General features: G+C 47.8%; 1 pseudogene; it reads left to right on the forward strand.

The window, feature by feature from the left end:
• The window catches only part of LOC141054891 (uncharacterized), a 63,847-nt pseudogene that overhangs the window by 36,776 nt on the left and 9,721 nt on the right, over positions 1-17,350 (forward strand).

A 17,350-nucleotide genomic window follows, 5' to 3' on the forward strand; every position in this document is an offset into this window, starting at 1 on the left:
AGACTATCTAAGCAGACAGCGGGTCAGCCCGACAGAGTGGGAGCTAAACGACGAAATCTTCCATCAGCTTTGCCAGCGTTGGGGGACCCCCAGTATAGACCTGTTTGCAAACCGGAAGAACTCAAAGGTCGCCAGATTCTACTCCCTAAACCCAGCAGACCACCCGGACGGAGTAGATGCCCTGAGCCAGGCCTGGATGGAACCCCTCTTGTATGCATTCCCACCGGTGGCGGATACCAGCGGTACTCAAGAAGATCCGCGAGGACCGCGCGTCGGTGATACTAATAGTACCATACTGGCCAAAGAGAAGCTGGTTTCCGCTGCTAGGAGCCATGGCAGTGGGAAGTCCAGTCGAGCTACCCCTGAGGGGAGACGTTATCCACCAAGGGCCGATTCGCCATCCAGACCCAGCAAGGCTACACCTCTCGGCATGGATCCTGAAAGAGACATCCTGAGATCCAAGGGCTTATCTGAGCAGGTCGTTTCCACTCTACTGGCCAGCAGAAAGCCGGTAACATCCGCAATCTACAAAAAAATATGGAAGAGATTCTGCTTGGAAGGTGGCAGGTCCGACCTCTCGGCAGGTATCCCTGACCTCCCTACTGTCCTAGACTTCCTGCAGGCGGGATATAATAAGGGGCTTAGACCCAGCACATTAAAAGTCCAGATTTCGGCTTTGAGCGCCTTCTTCGACTACCCTTTGGCCTCACATCCTTGGGTGGTAAGATTCATAAGAGCCACGCAGCGTCTTCGCCCCACAATCAGGCAGCTCACCCCGCCCTGGGACCTCGGCCTGGTACTCAGAGCTTTATGTAGAGACCCCCACATACCTAATGATAGAATGTCCATCTCGACTCTTTCTCGGAAGACGGCTTTCCTCGTAGCCATCACCACGGCCAAAAGAATAGGGGAGATCCAGGCCCTGTCCACCAAGGATCCATATCTCCAGATCCGAGAGGATCATATAACCTTAAGATTAGATCCGGCTTTTATCCCTAAGGTAGCCTCTTCCCAAAATATAAATCAGGAGATAGTGCTACCATCCTTCTGCAGTAATCCCCGCAATGAGAAAGGACAACGTCTACACTCCCTAGACGTAAGACGGGCAGTGTTAAGCTATTTAGAGGCCACCAATGACTGGAGTATTGACTCAAACCTGTTCATCCTCTTCGGGGGTAAAAATAAGGGGAAAAAAGCCTCTAAAACGTCCATCGCAAGATGGATCACGTCAGTAATTTCAGACGCCTACCAGTCGGAAGGCGCCAACCCACCAGTTACCTTAAGAGCCCACTCTACTAGGGCGGTTTCAGCCTCCTGGGCTGAGCGCGCAGGCGCCTCGGTCGAGCAGATTTGTAGAGCGGCAACCTGGGCCAACCTGAATACATTTTGCAAGCACTACAAACTTGACGTGCTATCAGGCCAACATACCGCATACGGGAGAAAAGTTCTCCAGGCGGTAATCCCACCCTGAGGAGGTGCTTTGGTACTCTCCATGGTGCTGTCGGGTGGACGTCCTGGAAAATAGGTATTAGACCTACCGGTAATGATGTTTCCAGGAGTCCATCCTGACAGCACGGGTAGTTCCCTCCCTGATAAGTTATGTTAAGTTATGTCATATGATGTAATATGATGATACCATTAAAAGAGTTATAGCATTATCCACGCTGTGGTACTTGTTAAGTCACTGAGGGAGAGGGGTGGGACGGGGCCTTTTAACCTCTCATGTGCTTTCCTGTCCCTGTAAGGAGGAGGAGGACGTCCTCCATGGTGCTGTCAGGATGGACTCCTGGAAACATCATTACCGGTAGGTCTAATACCTATTTTTTGTCCAGGAACTGTCTTTTCTGGGGTTCATTGTGTCTGCTGAAGGGTATCGCATGGATCCTAATAAGGTGCAGGCCATTGTCGAGTGGGTTCAGTCTTGTGATTTGAAGGCTCTGCAGCTTTTCCTAGGATTCGCCAATTACTACCGTAAATTTATAAGGAGTTCTCACAGGTGGTTAAACCCCTCACAGACATGACTCAAAAGGGGGCCGATATCAAGAATTGGTCAACCGCAGCGGTAGCGGCGTTTCAGTTTTTAAAAAAATGTTTCATGTCTGCCCCGGTTCTTATTCAACCGGACCCGTCAGAACCATTTATTGTTGAGGTAGACGCCTCAGAGGTGGGGGTGGGGGCGGTATTGTCCCAGGGACCCCCCACTTTGACCAATTTGAGACCTTGCGCCTTTTTCTCAAAGAAGTTCTCCCCTGCGGAGAGAAACTATGATGTGGGGAATCGAGAACTTCTGGCCGTAAAGTTGGCCTTTGAAGAATGGAGGCATTTTTTGGAGGGGGCTGTCCATCCTATAACAGTAATTACGGACTACAAAAACCTAGCTTACATTGCCAGCTAAAAGGTTGACTCCCAGACAGGCTAGATGATCACTTTTTTTTTTCCCCGGTTCAATTTCTCGATCACTTTTCGGCCAGGATCTAAAAATGTCAGAGCGGATGCCTTGTCACGCAGTCTAGATCCGGTGTCCCCCCCCGGAACCTCCGTCCTCCATTCTTCAGCCTGGGGTGGTGGTGGCAGATATTTCTAATATGTTGGAACGGGAGATTCGGGAGGCTCAGTCTCTGGCACCTCCGACTAAGCCGGTGGATAGGCTTTTCGTGCCAGCTCAGTTTCGCCTCAAGGTCCTCCGGGAGTTCCATGACTCAGTTCTGGGTGGACATCCAGGGATCTCAGCTACCCGGAAGGCCATTGCTAGAGTATTCTGGTGGTCTGCTTTAGCCTCTGATGTTGGGGAATATGTGTCTGGTTGTGATGTTTGTGCCCGTGCAAAAAACCCCCATAACCGGCCGGCCGGGGAATTGAGAGACCATGGACTCATTTTTCCATGGATTTCATCACCAACCTTCCCCCCTCCAAGGGTAATACCGTCGTTTGGGTTGTGGTGGACAGGTTTAGTAAGCAGGCACATTTTGTACCTTTGGCAGCTCTACCTAATGCGGAAACGTTGTCCAGATTGTTCATTGAGCATGTGGTGCGGTTGCATGGGGTACCCTTGAATGTGGTGTCTGATAGAGGAGTGCAATTTGTTTCCAGATTTTGGAGGGCTTTTTGCAAGAGGTTGGGTATTGGTCTGTCCTTTTCTTCCGCTTATCATCCTGATACTAATGGGCAGACCGAGCGGACCAATCAATCTCTGGAGCAAATTTTGCGTTGCTTGACCTCAGCCCGACAAGATTGGTGTTCTGTGTTACCGTTGGCCGAGTTTGCATTTAACAACCGCATTAACCAGTCTACGGGTACATCTCCCTTTTTCTGTAATTATGGATTTCATCCTCATTTTGGAGAATTTTCCCGTTTGAATTCTGGGTGTCCTGGGGCGGATGAGACGATCCAGCGGTTGTGGGAGGTATGGCGGGAGGTCCAGAGTAACATTACAAAGGCCCAGGACAAATTTTAATTTTTTTGCGGACAAAAAACGATCCGCGGGACTGGTGTTTCAGATTGGGGATAAGGTATGGTTGTCCACCAAGAATATAAGGCTCAAGGTCCCCTCTGCGAAGCTTGGACCTATGTTGTGAGTTCGTTTTCCCCTTCACCATTGAGGTCTGATGAACTCCCTCTTCTGGTGAAGGAAGGTAGTGAGGCTGATTACAAAGCACCTGAGCAGAATGATGACGACTGGATGACTGGGATCGCTGACTGGATATAAGGCAGCCGACGCCCTTTTGCCTTGCGGGTGATTACTCTGAGGGATTCTTGGAGACCAGTCTGATTCCTGCTCCTCTAAAGCTAAGTTTTCTGCTCTACTTTTTGCATTTGTGTTTTGGTTTTGTTTTGCCTTGTTTGTCTGGATTTCTGCCTTTCCCTGCTGGGTGAGCTGAATTCCTTTTTGCTCTGTCTTCAGATAATACCAGAGTACTGATATAGTCTTTTTGAAGCCTAGCGTCTTCAGGGCTTTTTTCCTTATCAGTCTGTTGGCTCTTGTTTTTGAGAGGGTTTTGGCAGATTGCAGACAGCAGCCTTCCTATTCTATCCTATTTAGTTAGCTTGGGCCCCATCATTTGCTCAGCCTATCTTTCTGTCTGTGTGAGTGTTTTTCCATCTCGCTTCACCGTCATATGTTGGGGGCTGCCTATTGCTTTGGGGTCTGCTCTGGGGCAGTTTAGATTTCCCTTTTCTGTCTTTAGGCTATTTAGTTCTCCAGCTGTGATCGAGGGGTCTAGGGCACCGTAGGATCCCCCCACGGCTACTGCTAGTTGTTGTTGTTAGATTCAGGGGTCTGCAATCCGATAGCTGCCAACTTATCTGGTCTTCTGGACGTAGCTAGTATTTCTGTTTTTGCCTCCTACGGTGACTCATTCATAACAGACCTAAGTTTATAGGTCCCTATGTAATTACCGAAGCAGTTAACCCGGTGGCTTTTCGGTTGCGGCTCCCGCCATCTCTGCGGATCCCAAATGTTTTCCATAAGGACCTTTTGAAACCTGTGAGGTCCGGTGGGGAGGGATCATCAGCTTCCCCACCACCAGTTTTGGTAAACGGGCAGTCGGAGTACGAGGTAGAACGAATCGTCGACTCTAGGTTGGTCCGTCGTGCCCTTCAATATCTGGTACATTGGAAAGGCTATGGTCCTGAAGAACGGTCGTAGGTTCCTGCTCGATCGGTCCATGCGGATCGGTTGGTCAGGGCCTTTCACGCCAAGTACCCTGAGAGACCTGGGGGTCCGGTGGCCCCCCATTGAGAGGAGGGTACTGTCATGATACAGGACGGGGTTTCGCTTTGGCCCGTCCTGATCAGACTGGGGGTTCATTGTTCCGCCTCTCTGGCAGAGCGCGGCTATTTAATGCTCACTGGACCTAGGTCCGGTGTCAATTATACTCCTGCCCTCGGCTGAGTTAGTTGACCTTGTGCGTACGTGTGCCTTGTGCCTGATATCTTGCTTGCTTGTTTGGTTTTGTTCCGGTTCTGTCCCTGTTACGAGTTCTGCCTGCCCCTCTTGTACTGCACTACCTCTTGTGTATGACTCTCTGCTTGTGACCCGACTTCTCTCTGCTCGTCCCCTTGGTACCACGTCGCCCTCTTGTGTATGACCTTTGGCTTTGTCTGACTACCCGTCTGTTTGTCCCTCCTGTGCCTCGTTTGCCCGTACTGTTGTGACCTCCGTTTTGCCTGACTCTGAGTTGTTGTATGGTGTCTTGTCATATCTGGAAGCAGGATGCTAAGCCCCGCCCCCTTGCAGTCACCTGACCATAGGTCCTGTGCCAGCTTGCTAGCTTCAGTGTCCGCAGGTCCTGTGCCTCTTTACTTTCCGGCGCTGACTGGACCCAGACACTAATAGTTGGAAGCACGCATTGTCACCTCTGCTGACCTGCTCCACAGGTATCTGTTAGCACTGTTTCTGTACTCAGGACACGCGCACTGGCTCTGTGAGCGAGTGTAGTGCGGTGTCTCTGACAGCTACCTCACAATTGGTGGAGAAAGCTATGGGCATTGTTGTAGCCTTGTTGCTGGGAGCAGCGGAAAAGGACTGCAAAGTTTCGGTTGCTAAGGGCAACGGGTTCCAAAGGCACATGGTGCAGTTAGACTGTGGATTGTGATAGGGTGCCTCCGTGGATAAGAGGTACCCGAGGACCTGTTTTTGCCGACACAGGTAACGGACAGGTGTTCGTGTGGCACTGACCTGGGTCAGTGAGCAAGGTCCTGGAGGGTCAGTGTTGGGAGGTTCTGGGAGAAGAATCGGATCCCTGGAGCACGTGGTATGACCTTGGACCTGGTGAGGCGTGAGTGTTGGGCAGTCTCAGGTGGAGACGGATGTCCTGAATAGCACCCGCTGAGCCCCTGGACCTGGTGAGGCCGGTGTGTTGGGAAACCCTGGGAGGAGGGTCGGCTCCCTGAATAGCGCCCTGTGTGTTGGACGGTCTCAGGCGGAGACGGAACGTCCTGAATAGCAGACAGCCAGGACACGTGAGTTTTTTTTTGTGTGTGGTATTTTTTCTTTTCTCAACTCAGCCTGCGGTGGCTCAGTAGGAGTCAAGAAGGTGACAAGCGGCTTGCTGTAACTCGGCAGGGTCCCAGAAGGGGGCGGTAACCCAAATCGGGGTGGTAGCCCAAAAGGGGATGGAGTCCCAGAAGGGGGCGGTGACCCAAATCGGAGTGGTAGCCCAAAAGGGGGTGGAGTCCCAGAAGGGGGCGGTGACCCAAATCGGAGTGGTAGCCCAAAAGGGGGTGGAGCCCCAGAAGGGGGCGGTGACCGAAATTGGGGTGGTAACCCAAAAAGAGGTGGAGTCCCAGGGGGAGCGGCGACCCAAATCGGGGCGAGTCAGGAAATGGCAGCACTGGTTGCCTCAGTGGGTATGTCTGGGGAACCGCAGTGTGAGTGTATGACTTGGTCAGAATGTGGGATATCCTTTCCGGATTGTAACGATGGGCCGCAGGTGTGTACCGTGATGTTGCACCGGAAAAGAGTCACTGGTCAGCTGGACTCAAAGGTGACTCTGACAGGAACTTCGCTCACTTTCTGGCTGACCGAGAAAATGGTCCAGGTTCGCTGTAAACATGGGGTCATGGTGAACTATGCGGTAGACAGAGTAATGTTTGACCCGTCCCACAGCGTTGAGTGCCAAGGTGGCGGGATACCACGGGACTTAGTCTGTGCCTTGGAGAGGGGCCGGGACTTCATTTTGTTTGATGACGTATGGTCGGACAATGGAGACGTTTCGACTGTGGGGCCAGCAGATATTGAGACGGTGACGGCTCCTGACATGGACAGGTCAGAGGTAGAACTGACTGGAAGAAGAGGTACATCTGCCCAACGTATGGACCTGACGTCTCGTGACATGACGGATGGTGGACTGGGAGATGAGATGACTGGACTAGACACACGGTCTGAGGGTAACTGGAGGGTTCACTCGACTGATAGGGCTGACCCACTGGTACCCGTTGAAGATATAATTAGAGAAATGGTGGTGCGACACGTGATAGCCAAAAAAGAACAAGACCATGAGATACAGTTGATAAAAGAGACAGTGGAAGAACATCTCGAACTAGAAAGGGTCCTGAGACAAATGGCTGAGCACAGGGTGGAGGGGCTTGAGAAAGAAGTCTTGGAGCTCAGAGGTCACCTGTCAATGTGGCTAAACGTGAACAAGACTGTAATGTTAAGATATGTCGGTAAAGTATGATGTTTCTGGAACATTCTAGAATCTCCAATTTCACACTACTGAGGACATTGTAGCTGGTCATAGCCGCAGCATCCCCCCTCCCTAACAGCTCTGTGTCTACCTTGGTTATAGGACACTTCCTCTGCAAGCTTTTGTCCTCCACAGCTATCTGCCTGCTTGCAGCTCTGTGAAACCTGAAACTTCAGTGAGAATGCCTCTCTCTCCCCTTCCCCCCTGCAAGGGATGTTAATTAAGCTGAGTGGAGAGCATGTCTTTGTTTAAAACCAGGGGCTTGAATTCATCTATGGGAAGTATTAAAACAAGTCATATCGCAAAAACCATACACCGCAGAGATATAATAATCACATCTCTGCGTTGGCAATGAAACCAGCTTTCTAACCCCTAATTTTCATGGTTCTAACCCCTCCAGAAACTGAGATATGGATTGCTCCCAAATGAAGTGTCTTAATTTGGGCATGCTTGGTGTTGTCTTATTGGGTTCGATAAATTGAGAAAAATGAGACCGTCGGTGTGTTTATACGAGCTTCCCTTTTTAAGATATAGTTATTATAAGTTTTACAGTGAAATTGCAACTTGGAGAAGGGATGAACTTCTCCAGCCTGCCCCTTTCGTGATGTAACTGACCCTAGGCTATAAGATACAGTTGTGGCCAAAAGTATTGACACCCCTGCAATTCTGTCAGATAGTACTCAGTTTCTTCCTGAAAATGATTGCAAACACAAATTCTTTGATATTATTATCTTCATTTAATTTGTCTTAAATGAAAAAACACAAAAAGAATTGTCCTAAAGCCAAATTGGATATAATTCCACAGCAAACATAAAAAAGAGGGTGGACAAAAGTATTGGCACTGTTTGAAAAATCATGTGATGCTTCTCTAATTTGTGTAATTACCGGCACCTGTAACTTACCTGTGGCACCTAACAGGTGTTGGCAATAGCTAAATCACACTTGCAGCCAGTTGGCATGGATTAAAGTTGACTCAACCTCTGTCCTGTGTCCTTGTGTGTACCACATTGAGCATGGAGAAAAGAAAAGACCAAAGAACTGTATGAGGACTTGAGAAACCAAATTGTGAGGAAGCATGAGCAATCTCAAGGCTACAAGTCCATCTCCAAAGACCTGAATGTTCCTGTGTCTACCGTGCGCAGTGTCATCAAGAAGTTTAAAGCCCATGGCACTGTGGCTATCCTCCCTAGATGTGGACGGAAAAGAAAAATTGACAAGAGATTTCAACGCAAGATTGTGCGGATGTTGGATAAACAACCTCGACTAACATCCAAACAAGTTCAAGCTGCCCTGCAGTCCGAGGGTACAACAGTGTCAACCCGTACTATTCGTCGGCGTCTGAATGAAAAGGGACTGTATGGTAGGAGACCCAGGAAGACCCCATTTCTTACCCCGAGACATAAAAAAAGCCCGGCTGGAGTTTGCCAAAACTTACCTGGAAAAGCCTAAAATGTTTTGGAAGAATGTTCTCTGGTCAGATGAGACAAAAGTAGAGCTTTTTGGGCAAAGGCATCAACATAGAGTTTACAGGAGAAAAAAAGAGGCATTCAAAGAAAAGAACACGGTCCCTACAGTCAAACATGATGTTTTGGGGTTGCTTTGCTGCCTCTGGCACTGGACTGCTTGACCGTGTGCATGGCATTATGAAGTCAGAAGACTACCAACAAATTTTGCAGCATAATGTAGGGCCCAGTGTGAGAAAGCTGGGTCTCCCTCAGAGGTCATGGGTCTTCCAGCAGGACAATGACCCAAAACACACTTCAAAAAGCACTAGAAAATGGTTTGAGAGAAAGCACTGGAGACTTCTAAGGTGGCCAGCAATGAGTCCAGACCTGAATCCCATAGAACACCTGTGGAGAGATCTAAAAATGGCAGTTTGGAGAAGGCACCCTTCAAATATCAGGGACCTGGAGCAGTTTGCCAAAGAAGAATGATCTAAAATTCCAGCAGAGCTTTGTAAGAAACTCATTGATGGTTACCGGAAGCGGTTGGTCGCAGTTATTTTGGCTAAAGGTTGTGCAACCAAGTATTAGGCTGAGGGTGCCAATACTTTTGTCTGGCCCATTTTTGGAGTTTTGTGTGAAATGATCAATGTTTTGCTTTTTGCTTCCTTCTCTTTTGTGTTTTTCCTTTTAAGACAAATTAAATGAAGATAATAATAGCAAAGAATTTGTGTTTGCAATCATTTTCAGGAAGAAATTGAGTATTATCTGACATAATTGCAGGGGTGTCAATACTTTTGGCCACAACTGTACCCCTCCCTTACAATTCTTCAGTTGAAGCTGGAGTTTTGATGCTGAAAAGACCTGCAGATGTTCGGGGACGTCTGGCTAAGCGGCCCATCCCCCTTGCCACACATGGTTTGCCTAATACCAACTAAGCACATGTAAGTGTACTTTCTGCTTTCACCCCTGTTATTTTTATATTTGCCTTGTACATATTTAATGTCTCAACTTTGTAACAACTTTTATCTATGTAATCACTGCCCACCTTATGGGAATAAATTATAAATTTATCAGTTTGTCTCCATGCTCTAAGGCGCCATTTTTAGATAATCGCTACTAATTTGGGGGTTTGCTACAGACCCTCTTAATTAATTCGTTGATTAAGTGAATCGTGGCTGGTGGCAGCATAGTGTGTTCGGTTGGTTGGGCTAGTTAGCAGTACGGAAGGGTCTTACATGCTGAATGAGTGGCTGTGGCCAAAGCAGTGATAATTCCCTTACTGCAGTAGTCTAATTGCCCGTGCACAGCAAGCAACCCATCCGGCGACTAATTATCCTAGGTGCAGTTCCCTGACTGACCTGAGGGTAAGCGGGGCGCCAGAGAGCTGCGAGTTCCAAAGTGGAACTGAGAAGGTGGGACATCCATATATCCCCGCAGTTCTTTGAAGGTTGATAGCAGTGGTGGGACATCCAAAATACCCCCTGCGATAAATTGTTAGAGCAAGATTAGCTTGCTGTTTATTTTTGTCACATGGTACCAGTGGCGGGATAATTAAGATAAGCCCCCACTGTGCCTTTGATAGCAGTGCGTCGCATCCCTCCGTCCGCTGACATACCCGTGTCAGTGGTAGGATGGTGGCACAGGTTGTGCTTTCGTCACCCTTAGGGAAGAGATGGAAGAACTCAGAGTAGTAAAAGGTCTTCGGCAGGAGAGGAAGTTGGACGAAGACTTACCGCGGGTGAGAGCGAGTGATAAGACGGAACTGCCTGTATCCATCTTGGCAAAGTGTCATGAAGAGATAAAATCTTGTGAAGTTGGTGAGCAACGAAAGGAAGAAGGCAGTCACCCCGTCGGGTCAACTGTAGTGAGGGAAGTGTCCGTGGTAAAGCCAGAGTCTTCTGTCCAGGAAGAGAGCAAGACCACGACCTTCAAATCTGTGATCGAGGTACCCGAAGACATGCAAGAAGCCTGTGCGGAGTAAGGTGTACATGAGGCTTTCAAAGAGGAGGTCAAGGCATGTAAGGTGCACTGGGCACCTGAGACTCGGCAGTTGGTGATATCAGCCAGAGAAGATACTGCAAACCGGGTAGCTGTACTGAAAGAGATGCATTTGCAATGTCTCCACGCCAAACAGCTGGTCAGGCGGAGTAATATGAAGGCTGCTCGATGCCTAGAGTTAGCAAGGGAGGCTATGGATCGGCTGGGTTTGCGGAAAGATGTAGTTCCGGTACCCAAGGGTCTGATTGGGAGAATCATCGGAAGACTCGGGAAGGTGATGCAAGACCTTGTAAATATCTCTGATGAGGTGAGGGTGAGGATCCCTCCTGATGATGAAGACCAGGTATCCAGTAAAGAGGCCATGGTGCCCATCATGGTAGTTGGCTCCGTGGAAAGCCTGAGAAACTTTCAGATGCTCTTGGAGTATCGAGTGGGGTACCTGCAAGAGATTGAGCAGTTGAGGCTGAACCGTCGGCGAATCAATAAAGAGGTACAGAACACCAGGTGGCGGCCGCCTTCAACCCAAGATGTAAGGACCCGAAGGGTTCCTCCAAGTAGTGGCATGGCAGGTGGCCGAAGAATGCCAGCAAGTGGCAGTTTGACGGGCCGTATGAGGCTGAGAGACCTTAGTTCCTGTGAGACACTGAATGGGTCAGACTCAGGCCAGACAGTAGGCGCGATTAAGACTTATGACCGCACCAACCGGGAGAGCCGGTCAGTGAGAGAAAGGAGTGTTGTTGTGAGTTCATTTTTCGGTCCACCAGTTGTGAGTTCTCCTTCCAGGCTCCCTCTGGTGGTAACTGGAGGTATTGAGGCTGATTTAATCAGTAGAAATCTGCCAACTGATAATGAGGATGACGATTGGACCTCAGGAATCTCAGACTGGATTTAAGACAGCCGACGCCCTAGTCTGGTGCTGGTGATTCCTTCTGGCTTGTCAGGTCTTGGTTTTCAGCTCTGTTCCAGTCATCTGAAGCTAAGTTTTTCTGCTAATGTTCACACTTGATTTTGTTGGTCTATTCAGTTTTTTGTGTGGTCAGCCAGCCCCGGCTGGGGCTGCGCTAAATTTCCACTCTTATTTATCTGTATTTGCCAATTTGCTTTTTGTCCCTTATTAGATTGGCCTCTTTTTGCTCTGTCTCAGAATATTTCAGAGTGCTGATATAGTGGGAGAATTCTAGTGACTTCAGGGTTAATTTTGTTATCAGATGTGTTGGACATTATTTTTGTAGGTTTTTGGCAGATTGCAGACAGTGTCTTTCCTTTCCTATCCTTTATAGTTAGTTTGGGCCCCATCGTTTTCTCAGCCTATTTTCCTGCCTGTGTTTGTGCTTTCATCTTGTTTCACCGTCAATACATGTGTGGAGGCTGTCTTTCCTTTGGGGTCTGCTCTGGGGCAGTTAGTTTTCCCTGTTACGAGCTCATTTTCTGCTCCACCAGTTGAGAGTTCTCCTTCCGTTCTCCCTCTGGTGGTGACAGGAGGTAGTGAGGTTGGTTTAAGTGGTAGTGACCTGCCACCTGATGAGAAGGATAATGATTGGATCTCTAGAGTATCAGACTGGATATAAGACAGCCGACGCCCTATCCTGACGTTGGTGATTCAGTCTGCTTCTCAGGTCTTGGACTTCAGCTCTCTTCCAGTCTTCTTAAGTTAAGTTTGTTTTTTGCTAATGTTCACACTTACGCTTGTTGGTCAATTCAATTTCTTCTGTGGTCGGCTTGCCCCTGCTGGGGCCATGCTGAACTTCCACTCCTATTTATCTGTATTTGCCAATTTGCTTTTTTTCCCTTATTAGATTGGCCTCTTTTTGCTCTGTCTCAGAATATTTCAGAGTGCTGATATAGTGGGAGAATTCTAGTGACTTCAGGGTTAATTTTGTTATCAGATGTGTTGGACATTATTTTTGTAGGTTTTTGGCAGATTGCAGACAGTGTCTTTCCTTTCCTATCCTTTATAGTTAGTTTGGGCCCCATCGTTTGCTCAGCCTGTGTTTGTGTTTTCATCTTGCTTCACCGTCAATACATGTGTGGGGGCTGTCTTTTCCTTTGGGGTCTGCTCTGGGGCAGTTAGTTTTCCCTTTTCTTGCTTTAGGTTTTTGTAGTCCTCCGGCAGTGATGAGGTGTCTAGGAACAACATAGGAACGCTTCACTGCTACTGTTAGTTGTGTGGTTAAGACCAGGGATCTGCAATCTGCATAGTTACCAACCTCTCTGGTTTTCTGGGACTTAGCTTTTTGTTGTTCCTCCTCGGTGACTCATTCATAACATTTCCCCTTTTTTTGCTTCAGGCTTATTTAGTCCTCTGGCTGTGACGAAGCGTCTAGGACCATCGTAGGTACGCTCCACGGCTGCTGCTAGTTGTGTGGTTAGGATCAGGGATCTGCAATCTGCATAGTTACCAACCTCTCTGGTTTTCTGTGACTTAGCTTGTTTTGTTTTTTTCTCCTCGGTGACCCATTCATAACAGAGTGTGGTGACTAAACAGTGTCTGATGATGCAGACAGACCATGACTGGAGGGTTAAAGACAATGACCGATTTTCTGACTGCTGGGGGTGGGGGAGGCCTAACGTACAGATGAGGCCGTATGACAGACTGAGACGGTTCTCTCGACCTGTGGGGCAAAGAGTAATGAGTGCCTGGTCTCAAGAGCCTGGGGTTATGCTGTGTGTTCAACCCCACAGGTTTGAACAAAGGGGGGAGGTATGTGGTGTAGTGAACACTGTGTCCGCTAGGGGGCGCTGTGTGGGTATCCCAAGACAGGCATATAAGCTTTTCCAGTGTCCTGATAGGAGTAGGATGCTGAATGATCGTAATGTATCTAAAGGTGGGTGGCCTTGAGATGAAGGCTTGGTTATGTGCTGTTCGGCAGAGCTGATCTTTCGTGTCAGTGTGTTAGGGAGAAGCCTTCAGGTAGCTGGAGAGATGGGCTGGTCTAGCTACCTACAAATCCACCCAGGGGTGTGTCTGGAAACGCCTGTAATAAAAGACAATGTGAGTGTGTGAAGGACCTGTGATGAGGTCATAGCTATGTGACCCGGTGAGCGTGGCTACGGACCATATAAGGTGGCCAGGGTAGGTCACATGAGTGAATGCTGGGTCCCGGTTGGTCCAGTGTGGAAGGTCCCGCTGAGATGGGGCTTCCTGGCTAACAGCCTGTGAAGTGGCTGTGAGTAATGGCGACGTGTGCCTGTTAGTTCCCTGGAGGGAATGAACGCGTGCAGCATGGTGAAGCAGCATGAGAAAACCCTGACAGGGTGAGATAACTTGGTGGCTGGAAAGCCTGCGCATTGAACAGTGCATAACTTGTATGACTACCGGATAACAGAGCTGAACTCTGTAATGGACGCTATGCTGACTATATACTGTTTCCTGTTGCTTTGATGGTTTATGATGCTGAATAAACCGAAGGGACTATGATTGTTTATGAAAAACCCGTGCCGGATCTGGTTTTGTGGCTGCAAGCGAGTGATCCCCTATGTGAATGACAGCTCTACCTCACAGCACTTATAAGTTTCTAGTAACTTTAAAAAGGGGAGTACACTCCCTAGCTCTGCCCCAGTGAGGTCAGCAAAGAAAAGCATAAGGCTAGAAGGCTCCATCAGGCTGTTATTCAGACCTTGGGAGACAGTGATCTACCATCCGTGCTGTGGACTGAATCTTTGTCCTGTGGAACTCCCCTACCCCAGCTCCACATGGCGTGCCAGTGACTGAGATGTGTAAGTTAAATATTTTAATCCATATTACTTTGTAATTGTCTGTATATACTGAATCTTGTCTCTTTTGTAACATCTTTTTATATTTTTGTAAACACAGCCTATATTTTCTGGAGTAATATATAAATTTACTAGTTTTGTTTTTCCTTGCTCTATAAAACGTACCGCCACGACCGCGCTAATTACGATACCGTGTGGGTTGGCTCCTGACCCGATAGTGATTTTAATTGCCAAACGAGGAGCTGGTGGCAGCAAAGTGTTCTGGGGTATTTGGGAGACCCTGGCAGTGACGGAGAGGAGGTTTATGTGTGTATTTCCTGCCTGAGCCTGGGAATATACATACCACCCTCACTGCAGAGTACCCAATAACCAGTAGACGGCAAGGCAGCCTTTCTGACTATTTATCCTGGATGCAATTCCCAGACTGACCTAAGGGCAAGGGGGGCGCCAGAGAGCTGCAAGTTCCAAAACTGGGACTGAAGGTGGAAACAAAAGTTGTAGGGGCTTATATGACCCACGATCAATAATAAATAAGGTTGTGACAATTAGTGGCATAAAATAAATCCTTGACAACTTGGGGCACACCCCTAGTTACTGACAGTCTCAAAAAGCAATCACTGGTAATGGTAACCATCCTTCCCCCAATCTCGATAACGGTGAATTAGGAGAGAAGAAACCGCTGGATAGAAATGTGAAGCTTTCTCCAGCTCCTCTGTGGTTCCATCTCTGGTGGAGGGAAACTTGGAGAAGTTGTGTTTCTTAGTGCGGCTCCTCCATCTGACTGAGGATCTTCTCTGTCCCTCTCCTCAGGGTCCTCATCCTCTGGGTGCAGAGCAGAGAGCATTAGGCTTTGGCCTCACTGATTATCACTTCATACTTTGGGCTTACAATGTGCTGGGGCCTCGGTACCGGTGGTGAGGACCACAACAATGTAATTTAGTCCCCGATACATAAACCTAGAATTACCGGTTCTGAGAGACGTGTCTCATATATAGACAGATACACAGCAGGTCATGTATTCAGTCTGTGTGTCTCTACAGATGGATCCAGGAGGAGAAATCCACCAGAGAGATGTCCCCGTCCTCTGTATCCCCAGGACTGTCCAGAGGAGAATCACAGCATCCCGGAGGATCATCAGGTAGATGACACTGAAGCCCCCACAACATCTGACCATGAAGTGATGGGACCGGAGCTCATCTTACATTTTTCTTTTTAGGGTGAAGATCTGATTGATATTAAGGTTGCGGTTATACATGGAGCACAAGAGGCGACCGCAATATGGGCCGATCAGCAGGGTGAGGAGGGGAGACTGTCATGTCTGTTCTGTGGTCACCTACTACTCCCATCATCTTTTCACATGACACAATCTATAGTGGTATATAAAAGTTTGGGCACCCCTGGTCAAAATTACTGTTATTGTGAACAGTTAAGGAAGTTGAAAATGAAATGATCTCTAACATGCCTAAAGTTAAAAATGACACTTTTTTTGTATTTTAGGTAAAAAAATATATATATTTTTAATCATTTTTTTTAATTTAATAAATTACAGAAAGGAAAATAGGACAATTCAAAAGTTTGGACACCCTCGGAATTTTGTGTACTCAGATTACTTTGACAAAGGTTTCAGACCTTTATTAGCCTGTTACTTTTAGGGCTTCCTCGCTATCATCGTTAGGAAAGGCCCAGTCATACTTTATAAATACCTTGCCTCCTATAACCTTGTGGCAAAAAACATCAGCAATGGCTTCTTCTAAGCAGCTGCCTAGCACTCTGAAAATGGTGGAGGCCACAAAGCAGGACAAGGCTATAAGAAGATAGCAAAGCGTTTTCAAGTTGCCCTTTCCTCAGAAATGTAATTAAGAAATATCAGTTAACAGGAGCAATTGAGGTCAAGATAAGGTGTGGAAGACCAAGCAACGTCTCAGTGAAAGCTGCTTGTAGAATTGCTTGAGAGGCAAATCAGAACCCCCCTCTTGACTGTAAAAGACCTTCAGAAAGATTTAGCAGACTAGAGTTGTGGTACTTTGTTCTACTGTTCAGAGACACCTGTCATTAGAAGAAAACCTCTCCTGCGCCCTCAACATAAAATTCAGCATCAGAAGTATGCAAAAGAACATCTAAACAAGCCTGATGCATTTTGGAAACAAGTCCTGTGGACCGATGAGGATAAAATAGAACTCTGTGGCCACAATGATCAAAGGTATGTGTGGAGAAAAAAGGCACAGAATTCCAGGAAAAGAACATCTTGCCAACCATTAAGCATGGGGGTGGATCAATCATGCTTTGGGAATGTGCTTCAGCCAATCGCACAGGGAACATTTCACAGGTAGAGGGAAGAATGGACTCAATAAAATTTCAACAAATTCTTGATGCAAACATAACACCATCTGTAAAAAAAAAGCTGAAGGTGAAAAGAGGAAGAGGATGGGTTCTACAAATGGATGATGGTCCTAAACACACGTCACAATCCACAATAGACAACCTCAAAAGGCGCAAGCTGAAGGTTTTACAATGGCCCTCACAGTCCCTGATCTGACCATCATTGAAAATCTGTGGCGAGACCTCAATATAGCAGAGGATGGAAGACGCCCCAGGAATCTCACAGAACTGAAGGAATTCTCCGAGGAAGAATGGAGGAAAATCCCTCAAACAAGAATTGAGACTCTCGTCTGGCTACAAAAACCATTTACAAGCTGTGATACTTGTAAAAGGGGGCTCTACTTGTTACTAACTATGCAGGGTGCCAAAACTTTTGCATTGGCACAATTTCTTTTTTTTTGCTTAAAATACTAATTTCATCTTCAACTTGCTTAACTGTTCACAATACTAGTAATTTTGTCCAGGGGTGTCCAAACTTTAACCCCTTCCCGAAATGCGCCCTATTAGTGCTCCTCTGCGGGAGGTGCGTTCCCGCTAACAGCAGTGCTAGTATGGCGCATTAATCGCGCGACCTCACGCTGAGCCCCACGGTGATCGGGTGCGGGTGTCAGCTGTATGTGACAGCTG

This window comes from Dendrobates tinctorius, unplaced genomic scaffold (assembly GCF_039654945.1).
Source record: "Dendrobates tinctorius isolate UK_male_01 unplaced genomic scaffold, ASM3965494v1 ptg000180l, whole genome shotgun sequence".
NCBI classification, from domain to species: Eukaryota; Metazoa; Chordata; class Amphibia; order Anura; family Dendrobatidae; genus Dendrobates; species Dendrobates tinctorius.